Raw genomic sequence first — 10,505 nt, forward strand, 5'->3', positions numbered from 1 at the left:
GCGGTGCTGAACACCTGTCCCCAAGTCCGACCTCCCCACCACTCAGAACTTCCATCCCCTTTCTCATCCTCTCTTATTCCAAATTTTGGAAACCTGCTTCCTGGCAGTAACAGACAGCAGTAACCTCGGAGTACAAGGGCTCCCATTTTCAGCAGCAGGGAAGAATGAATGATACTGGCATCTGCTAAAATAAAGCTTAAATAGCTTAATGTTACCAGTTGGGGATTGAGGACTGTACTGCATACCATTATCCTTTCTGCCCCCACAAAATATATTAATGTTCCCATTTGTGTTGATTTATATTCTGGGAATAAAAATTTTCCATGCAAAAGCATGGGCTGACTCACATAATAGTTCATAATAGTAATGGCTTATGCTGACTATGTGCCAGGCACTGACACTAAATGTTTTGTACATATTAACTTGCTTAATGTTCATAACAACCCTATGACTTAAGTACTATTTTTATCCTTATTCTACACATGAGGAAACAAAAACATAAAGAATTTAAGTAATTTGTACAAGGTCAAATTACGAATTGCTAGTAAGTAGTCTGGGTTCACAGAAGATCCAGAATCCATGCTCTTATCACTATACTATGCAGCTTCTCCTGGGCTCACAAGACACTGCATCAAAAAATGTAAAATGTGAGAGTGAATTTTCATACACACAAGCATTGAAAGAATACAAATTTTTTCCATTTTGCACATTTGCCCATTGATCAATGTAATGGTTAATTTCATGTGTCTGCTTGGCTAGATTATGGTGTCTACTTGTTTGGTCAAGCAAGCACTGGCCTGATTGTTACTGTGAGGGTATTTTGTAGATGGATATGTACCTATAGTCAGTTGATTGCATCTATGATTGATTGCATCTGAAAGTTGCAAAAGAAGGAAATTGGCATCAGCAATGAGGGGAATCTGGTAAACCAATCTGTTGGAGATCTTAAACCCAGAAGTGAGGATTTCAGAAGACAGAAACAAAGTCCTGCCTTTACTTCAGGCACCAGCTTCTCCTGGGGAATTCATGCTCACCTTCATCAAACTTTCCAACTTGCAGCCTGCCCTACGGAATTCAGACCAATCCCCACAGTCCTATGCACCAATTCCTAGAATAAGTCTATCAATATTTACATGTATAAATGTATATATATATATATATATATATATATATATATATATATATATATATATATATATATATATATATGTTGGTTCTGTATCTCTGGATAACCCTGACAAATACAATCAGTACCTGAATTTAGTATAATCTTATACCAAGTTAGAAAGTTAGAAATCTAGAAAAGAGATGAGAGACACAAAAGAATAGGCTAGAGAGCAGACAGAGCTGATAGAAATGACAGAGGCCTCAGAGTCACAGAGAGAGCAGATGTAGATGCTTGGAGAACACTTGCTTCAGAGAACCAGAAGCATGGATCTTTGGAGATGCTTGGAGCCCAGCAGACATAACCATGAGATGTTAAGCAAGCCAATACCTGGAGAGAGCCAAGGGAAGCCAAGAGATGAAAGCCTGCCCCACAGAAGCAAAGTGAAGAGCCCCCACAGAAACAGAGGCTGAGAACAATGGAACTCAAGAAAAAGGGACCCACAGATGTCAGCAATGTGACTTCCCAGCTGACAGAGTTGTTACAGACCAATTGGCCTTTCTTGAGTGAAGAGAGATTAAGCTTCCATATGAGTTTGGGATTTACTTGTCAAGATATACAAGAAGTGCTTTTGACATTGAGGTTGGAGTTGGATTTCCCAATCTCAGCAGAATTCTATATCACCCCAATGTCACCATGAATTCACTCAACAATGCAAACACCCACTTTGGATTGGATCTGCACCAAGAGCTTAGAAAACAAAAAAGGGCAACATCTTCTTTTCCTCTCTGAACATCACATCAGGGTTGTCCATGCTCCTATTAGGTGCCAGAAAAAAACACTGCATTAGAAAATGAGAAAGTCCTTCACTTAACTGAAGTCACAGAGAATGCAAGAGAGCTACAAAAGAGCAAAGGAAATGTGCATCACCAATTTCAAAAGCTTCTGACTGAATTAAACAAACTCATTGATACTTATGAACTAAACATTGCCAATGGACTCTACAGAGAAAAGACATACCAACTTCTTTACGATTACTTGGACAATACTAGGAAATTTTACATAGCTTGTCTGGAATCTGCTAATTTTGTAAATGCTGCACAAGAAAGTTCAAACAAGATTAATTCCTGCTGGAAAATCAAACAAACGAAAAAATCAAGGACCTGTTCCCCAGAGACTGTCTTAGCAGCTCATCAAACTGGTTCTGGTGGATGTAGTCTCATTCAAAGGGCAGTGGGACCAGAAATTTAATAAATATACCAAAGAAGGAAAGTTTTGGGTGGACAAGGATACAAGCCAATCAGTGCAGAAGATGAAAGAGAGCATGTCCTTTAACTTAGCCTTCTGTGCTGGTTTGAAAGGATGTATGTCCCCTAGAAAAGCCAAGTTTTAATCTAAATCCCATTTCATAAAGGCAGAATAATCCTTATTTAATACTGTATGTTTGAAACTGAATCAGATCATCTCCCTGGAGATATGATTTAATCAAGAGTGGCTGTTAAACTGGATTAGGTGATGACATGTCTCCACCCATTTCGGTGGGTCTTGAGCGATTTACTGGAGTCCTATAAAAGAGGAAACATTTTGAAGAATGGGAGATTCAGAGAGAGCAGAGAATGCTGCAGCACCATGAAGCAGAATCCATGAGCCAGTGACCTTTGGAGATGAAGAGGGAAAATGCCTGCCAGGGAGCTTCATGAAACTGGAAGCCAGGAGAGAGAGTTAGCAGATGACGCTGTGTTCCCCATGTGCCCTTCCAGCTGAGAGAGAAACCCTGACTGTGTTCATCATGTGCCTTTCCAGATGAGAGAGAAATTCTGACTGTGTTTGCCGTGTGCCCTTTCACTTGAGACAGAAACCCTGAATTTCATTGGCCTTCTTGAACCAAGGTATCTTTCCCTGGATGCCTTTGATTGGACGTTTCTATAGACTTGTTTTAATTGGGACATTTTCTCAGCCTTAGAACTGTAAGCCAGCAATTTATTAAGTTCCCCCCTTTTAAAATCCATTCTGTTTCTGGTATATTGCATTCTGGCAGCTAGCAAACTAGGACACCTTCCTAGAGGATGAGGCCAAGATACTGGAAATACCATAGAAAGGCAAAGAGCTAAGCATGTTTGTGCTGCTGCTAAAGGAAACAGATGATCTGCAGAAACTTGAAAAGTTTCTGAGAAACTAATAGAGTGGATGAGCTCAACAAATATGAACAAGAGAAACATGGATATGTACTTTCCTTGGTTCAAAGTGGAGGAGAGCTACAACTTCCAGACCATGCTGGAAGCCACGGGATGGGGAATGGCTTCAGTCAACAGAACACAGACTTCTCAGGCATGACTGGGATCCTGGGATCCAGGATCTCATGGCATTCAAAATCTTACAGAAAGACTCCATGGAGTGACAGAAGAGGGCACAGAAGCTGTTCCACTGTCATGACCAATTTATGAGAAGGTCCACGGTGATTGCCCTTTCCTATGCTTCATCAGGCACAATGGGACCAAAAACATCCTCTTCATTGCAGAGTCTCTTCCCCTTAGGAACTATTAGCCTGGCACCACTTGGGCAAAAAAAATCATGGAAATGATAAAATGTTTACTGGAAACACCAGCTTCCCTTCAAGTCATCTTTCTTTTCAATCTCATATCATCACTAAGAATTTGATGGTTGAAATAGCAAGTTTATCTTTCTCCTGCCAACCACAAAAATAAACATACTGCTTTCCTGTGAAAATCCCATTTAGGACAAAAATACTCGACTTCAGGGTGAGAGAAGGATATTTCAACACCGTATCTTTCCTAAGTTTGAAATATCATCCTTTGTGACCTGTTTAAAATGAGCCAAACCCAATAAGAACTGCTTGTCAAGCTAGGTGCCCCAATTTTGTTGAAATTGGGTGAAATCTGAGGACCCTTAGGTTCTAAATTTTGCCTCCTATAAAATAAATATATCAATAAAACCATGACTTACTAAAAGTAAAAAAAAAAAAAAATAGGCTAGAACTGAAAAGGTATTCTATACATTGTATGAGTCGGTAACTTGATTTTCTCTACATAATTAATCACCAAAGAATATCCACACTTAGACACTATAGAATCCAGAGACATTTTTGAAGTGTCTGAACCCAAGCACATCAAAGACAAATTTTTGCATAGGAAAATATATTTGGATAAGCAAATACAGTTTAAATTTTTTAGATTGAGCTTACTGGTAATTCAGACACACGTGTAAGACATTAAGTATGTATTAAACCATGAACTTGCTTCATTTATTTGTATAGATAAGTAGAGTAAATCTTATATTCTCATGAATAATTTGTACCTTGTAGGTGTGTTTTATACATATATACCCCTTTTGTCCCAAGGAAATAATTATTTACAAATTAGAAGAATATACAGGGATTTGCAATAGTCTGTTTACAAAAGGCTTTGTTTGGGCACACAGTGATAAATTGGATTGGGTTTGATTAGGAAAGTGATTCTTAGCTAAATCTGCAGGAAAATATAGTGCACAATTAAGAGAACAAAAGAACAGACAGGCAATATGAGCATTTAGTGCAGTTTTGCAATTCAGATCTATACTGAAACTAGGTAACTTTGTTGAGATAAGCAACCACTTTGAAGCTGGAAGATGAATTGCCAAAGAGCCCTTTCAGAAACACAATTCTGATTAGGTCACACTTCTAAGTAAAGTCTTTGCTGATGTCCGCCTGCTATGGCAACAAACCAGTTCCTGGGGATACAAGGCCATTCCCCAGCTGGCACGGCCTGCACTGCCTCACTCACTAGCTATGAGACCTGGAGCTAGTCACTCTTTCCAAGCCTCAGTTTCCTCACTTCTAAAATGGATTATGAATAGTGCCTAGTCTCCTCTAGAAGTTGTATCAGTCAGGAAAGCAGACACCATTTTGATGTTTTAAGCAGAGGGAATTTAATACAGCAGGTGGATTAAACAGATGATGAAAGAGCTGAGAAGTCAAACAGGGGACAATAAGCCAACCCATAGGTTTGCAATAAGATGAAGTCACTACCATCTCTGGAGCACGGTACCCAGACCTGGGCCTATCTGACATTATCTGGACCACCAAGCAAGGGATGGGAGTTATCAGGCAGGAGGGATAGCCACAGAGCAGATGCAACTGCTATAGAAAAACCTCACTGGAGGAGAATGAGAAAGGGAGAAATATGCCAACTTCTGCTGTTTTCCAGCCTGCCACCAGTGTCTTCCTTTGACCAATCCTGCCTAGTAACCATAATTTCCTGTGATGCTGAGCAGAGCAAGGGGAGAGAATGGATATAGAAGCAAAACGCAAATAATCGGCAGTATGGTTGGGAAGATAAAATGAAATCAACCTTAACACCTTGGCCCAGTGCTCACTAATAGTAACTCCTTACTGTAGTTATTATTAATAGCATCAGTATGAATTCTCCAGCTTCATTTCCCACCCCTCATCCTGAACCCTCTTCCCCACACAGCCAGAACTGCTTGTCCCCTCCCAGTCACTCTAGGGCCACTTGCCTTTGCACAAGCCGTTCACTCTCCCAGGAAGGCCCTTTTCTCTACCAGTAGGATCCCAGCGTCCCAAGAACCACAGCAGCTCACAGGCAGAGGTCTCAGTCTGGACCTGCTGATTGTGTTCATAGTTGCCGTGGTCAAGGACTTTGGTTGGGTGCCACCTGGCAGTGAAATGCATCGCCACTCTAGGATTACTCAGGAAAGCCTCTCCCATGGGGGAAGTGATTTTTCCTCAACCAGGAGATACAGGGTCTTTCAGAAAATAACATCCTGGTCCTGGCTTCCCAATCTCACCTTTGTTCTGCCTAAATCTACTTAACACATGTTTGTTGATATTTACAACAAGCCAAGCTCTAGGGATGCAAAGGTGAAAAAGTATGGTGTTTGCCCTTAAGGATTTCACCATCAGTAAGAAAGACATATATCTAGAAATAACATGTGATAAATGTTCAAATAAAAATATATTCACAATGTGCAGACCCAAAGGAGGGAGCTTAGTCCAAATCTGCAGTTTCAGGAATGGCTTCTGTGTCAGTCTCGATTCTCTAGAGAAACAGAACCACAAGGAGAGATCTGTAAATATAAATTTTTAAAGGTGTCTCACGCAACCATGGGGATGGAAGAGTCCAAAATCTGTAGAGGAGTCTGCAAAGCTGGCTGCTCCAATGAAGGGTCTGTACAAATTCCACAGGAGAGTCTCACTGGCTGAAGAAGCAGTGAAATAGTCTCTTTTCTTCCTTGAAAGTCTTTAACTGATTGGATTATCTCATTGGTAGGGGGCATGCCTTACTATATTGCAGATGTAATCAGCCACAGATGCAATCAACTGACTGATGATTTCATGCACTAGCCTTCTGGTTTATCAACCAGTCACAAAATATCCTTGCAGCAATGGTCTGAGCCATTGGTAGTCCTACCTAGATTGAGTTATTCCAGTTTTCCATTGACTTTAATCACAGGGCATGGGAGTATAAGAGACACCCTAGGGAATTGCCTGTATTCCAGGAAAATTCTTCTTTGTCTCCATTGTGTAGTTGCAGACCTATTTCCCCCTGATAGTCAGGATCAATCACCCCAGACAGAACAGTAATCCTCTTTTCTGTCTGTTGATTTAGAGGCATGAGAAGCCCAAAGTGGCCAGATGGCAGTCTTAATTTCCAGTTCAATGAAATCATTGTTGTGTCTCCTGGTAGGTGCACTCCTCCTTTTGGAATTAAAGCCTATACACCCAACAGAGCTTAAAATTTCAGGGACAGGAAGCAAAAATTTTCACCCCTAGTAGATCACTAGGTGTGTAGTGAATGGTGTCATCTTCATTTCCACCCCTTAATTCCTGGACCCATGGATCCTGGCTATAGGAGAAATAGTACCATACAGAGGACGCTGCTTAAGAGCGTACACAGCCTCCTGGAGAACATTGCCCCAGCCCTGCAAGGTATTGCCACCTAGTTGGCACCGTAATTGAGTTTCCAAAGGCCATTCTACTGTTCTATCAACTCATCTGCCTCTGGATGATGGGGAGCATGGTAAGACCAGAGCATTCCATGAGCATGTGCCCATTCCTACACTTCATTTGCTGTGAAGTGGGTCCCTTGATCAGAAGCAATGCTGTGTGGGATAACATGATGGTGGATAAGGCATTCATTCCATAAGTCCTTGGATGGCAGTTTTGCCAGAAGTAATGCTTTCAGGGAAGGCAATCCCATATTCAGAGTATGTGTCTATTCCAGCTAGAGCAAATCACTGCTCCTTCCATGATGGAAGTGGTCCAGTGTAATCAACTTGCCACCAGGTAGCAAGTTGATCACCTTGCTGAGTGGTGCCATATCAGGGATTCTTTCATACACATACAGTTTATACATGGCATTCAATTAATGGCTTACACTATCTTCACATAGTTGTATGCAATCATTTTTAGAGCATTTGTATCACTCCAGAAAAAGAAATAAAAAGAAAAAACTCATACATCTCATACCCCTTACCCCTCCCTCTCATTGACCACTAGTATTTCAATCTGCACAATTTATTTTACCCCTTATCCCCCCTATTATTTATTTATTTTTGTCAATTTTTTTCCCTCATCTATCCATACCCTGTATAAAAGGAGCATCAGACACAAGGTTTTCACAATCACACAGTCACATTACAAAAGCAGTATCATTATATAATTGTCTTTAGGAATCAAGGCTACTGGAACAGAGCTTAACAGTTTCAGGTACTTCAATCTAGCCACTAAAATACACATAAACTAAAAAGGGATATCTACATAATGCATAAGAATAATCTCCAGGATAACCTCTAGACTGTTTAAAATCTCTCAGCCACTGAGACTTTATTTTGTCTCACATCTCTCTTCTCTCTTTTGGTCAAGAAGGCTTTCTCAATTCCATGATGCCAGGTCCCAGTTCATCCTAGGAGTTCTGCCCCACATTGCCAAGGAGATGTACACCCCTTGGGGTCATGTCCCATGTAGGGGGGAGGGCAGCGTGAGGTTCTCTGGGGGTGACATGTAGGCATAATTATAATTAGGCTTAGCTTATTCTTTGCAAGAATAAGTTTCATAGAGGTGAACCCCAAACTCCAGGGCTCAGCATATTGATTTGATTGTCTCCACTGCTTGCAAGAATATAAGGAATTCCTCAAATGGGGAAGTTGAATATTTCCTCCTTTCTTCCCAGTCCTCTGAGGGGACTTTGCAAATATTTTTTTCACTCTCTGACCAAATAACTCTGGGTGTATCAGGGCATCACACTAATCAGTACAAATCAACAAGATCTCATGCCATATTCAAGATTCCATGTAATCATGGTGTTAAAGTAAACTAAACATACAATTTAAATTAGATAATGAGCTACCCAAAATATGTTTTGCATGAAACAAACATCTCTTCCTTTGGTCTCACACAGAAGTTGAAGGTTTAACATATGGACCGTATCATCCTTTAGCTTGTATTCTGATTAACCTTAGTCCTATCCACATCAGTTTCATTCATGTCTCTAGTCAAAGTCTGATCTCTTTTTCAGCTTTTTAAACAGTTCCTATAATGAATAATGCTGACTTTCATAGTTTCAGAGCTCTAACTCTGTCTCAGGTGTCACATAAATACTGGAAGTTTCTGGGACCCATCAGGTTATATTCAAACAGCTCAGTGCCTCAGAATTTAGAAAAACAATTACAGCTCCTGAATTTATATGACTGCTGTAAAAGCTTACAATCTAGATCACTTTACAATAGACCCCAATCTGATAACCCATGCCTTCGACTTCAATTCACCGAGTTTATGTATTATAGTTAGTCCTGATGAGTGAGGCATGATAATATTTGTATTTTTCTTTCTGATACTTCATTCAACAGACAGTCTATAATATTCATTCACCTAGTTGCATGTCTCACAACTGTCATTCCTTCTTGTGTCCATTGTATGTATACACCACAGTTCTCAGTTCCTTACCTAAGTCATTCTACTTTTAGGCCACTTCCATCCTTTGTGAATCTTGAACACTGCCACCATAAACACCAGCGTGCAAATGTCCCCTCATGTCCCCACACTCAGTTCCTCCAGGTATATAGTGAGCAAAACAGTTTCAGGATCATATGGCAACCCCACCCCCCTAGACTCCTGTGGAACCACCACACTGCCCTCCAAGGGACTGCATCTATCAGTTTCTCTACCAACAGTGAATAGATACAGCTCTTTCTCCACATCACATTTTCTCTAGCACTTGTTTCTCTTTGTTGATTTTTAAAGTTTTATTTGCACATCATACAATCCAACCTAAGTAAATGACATGCCTTTGCCACCATAATCTATATGAAAATGTTTCCTTTCATTTCAAAAAGAATCCATACCCCTTCCTCATGCCCCCGGCATTTAGTTTTAGCATAATGTATTTGTTATATTCAGTGGAAGTATATTACACTGTTGCTGTTAACTATAGACCTCAGTTTGCATTGATTGTACTTTTTCATATATATTATCCATTTTCAAACACCTTGCAATGTTGACATTCATATATTCTCCCTCATGCAAAGACATTTTTGTATTTGTACATTTAATCACCATCATTGTTCATTCTAGACATTCCTAAGTCATATCATCTCAGTCTTCATTCTCTATCTTTCCTTCTGGTTTTGTACATTCCCCCAGCCCTACTCCCTCAATCATACCCATATTCAGCTTCATTCAGTGCATTTATTGTGCTACAATCAGGTAGCATTGTGGTATCCATTTACGAATTTTTGTAATCAGTCCTGTTGCACACTCTGTAGTCCTTCATCACCAAATGCCCAATCTCTACCTTATAACTATCTCCTGATAATCCATGTTCTTAACTTCAACTCTCAAAGTTCACTCATTAGTGTTAGTTCATATTAATGAGACCATATAGTATTTGTCTTTTTGTTTCTGACTAATTTCACTCAGTATAATTTCCTCAAGTTAATCAATGTTGTTACATGCTTCATGACTTTATTCTGTCTTACATCTGTGTAATATTCTATCATATTATATAGCATGACTTGTTTAGCCACTCATCCATTGACAGACATTTTGGCTTTTCCCATGTCTTGGCAATCATAAATAATGCTGCTATAAACATTGTTGTTTTTGTGTCCTTGCCTTCAGTTCCTCTGCATATACCTACTAAAGGTATTGCTGGATCATATGGTAATTCTATACTTAGTTTTCTGAAGAACCACCAAACTGCCTTCCAGAGCAGTTCTATCATTTTACATTCCCAGTCAACAGTGGATAAATGTGCCTGTTTCTCCACAGCCTCTCCAGCACCTGTCATTTTCTGTTTTTATTTTTTGATAATGTCATTCTAGTGGGTATCTAGATGATACTTCATTGTGGTACCTAATTTGCATTTCTTTAATAGCCAGTAAAGTT

At 39.9% G+C, this 10,505-nt stretch overlaps 1 pseudogene; it reads left to right on the forward strand.

Annotated features, from left to right (window-relative positions):
* Nucleotides 1-1,801: 1,801 nt before the first annotated feature.
* Nucleotides 1,802-3,549, forward strand: LOC143651309 (serpin B4-like; annotated as a pseudogene).
* Nucleotides 3,550-10,505: the final 6,956 nt, after the last annotated feature.

Source organism: Tamandua tetradactyla, chromosome 12, assembly GCF_023851605.1.
Source record: "Tamandua tetradactyla isolate mTamTet1 chromosome 12, mTamTet1.pri, whole genome shotgun sequence".
Classification (NCBI taxonomy): domain Eukaryota; kingdom Metazoa; phylum Chordata; class Mammalia; order Pilosa; family Myrmecophagidae; genus Tamandua; species Tamandua tetradactyla.